Genomic DNA, 938 nt, shown 5'->3' on the forward strand with positions numbered 1-938 from the left:
CTTTGAGTTCTTGAGAAGTTTTTTGAAGACACTCTGAGGGACTGAGTCTGATGTGAACAACACCAAAGGCCCGAGAGGGTCATTAAAGTCCTTGTGCTGCTGCTGTGCTGCTGAGCTGGGCCGGGCTCCTGGCACAGAGGGAACTCTCAAGCTCCTGGCAACCAGCGAGAGCTTCAAAGAGGCAGCTCTGCTGAGGAGCAGCTCCTCTGCCAGCCCAGCAGGGCTGAGGGCACTGCCTGCAGGTACCTGGGAGGAGTGAGCAGAGAGCTGGCTAAAGCAGCTGGGAGGACAGCTCTGAACTCATTCCTGGAGAAACCTTCACAGCCTTGGACACAGAGAAACAGCTGCCAGGAGGCACAACTCCAGGCAGCAGAGAGCCAGAGCAACCACAGCTGCTCAGGGAAAGGGAGATGGGTTTAGAGAAATGGTTTTGAAATTGGAGCCTTCAAAAAGTCACTTTATTTTTCAAGACCATTTTAAGTAGAATCACCGGGAAATAGAGGGAGGTGAAATGAGCAAAGGGCACCTGTGTGGGGACCAGCAGGTCCGACTGCACTGGGGCACAGGGAGCCCTATTTTCCCTCAAGACCCCCAGTGTTCAGGCTGAGAGCAATGCTGAGGATGAGGCAGCAGCACAAACCTGAGCTCAGAAATCAAAAAGCTTAGCCAAGTTCTGTCACAGGAGGAGAAGTAGTTTTGAGGGGATTCCTAAGATAATAGCATAGGATTGACTCAGGGGAATCTGTCGAAGCTTGTCAATGCCTTCTTTCAACAGCCCACAATGCCCAGAGTGAAGAAATGTGCTCAGCCACTTCCTCCTGCTGGCATTGGCAGACACGCGGCAGCTGCAGCTCCTGCACTTCTGCCTCTTCCTGGGCATCTCCCTGGCTGCCCTCCTGGGCAACGGCCTCATCATCAGCGCCGGAGCCTGCGGCCAG

The sequence above is a fragment of the Corvus brachyrhynchos genome, unplaced genomic scaffold (genome assembly GCF_000691975.1).
Source record: "Corvus brachyrhynchos isolate BGI_N302 unplaced genomic scaffold, ASM69197v1 scaffold461, whole genome shotgun sequence".
Classification (NCBI taxonomy): domain Eukaryota; kingdom Metazoa; phylum Chordata; class Aves; order Passeriformes; family Corvidae; genus Corvus; species Corvus brachyrhynchos.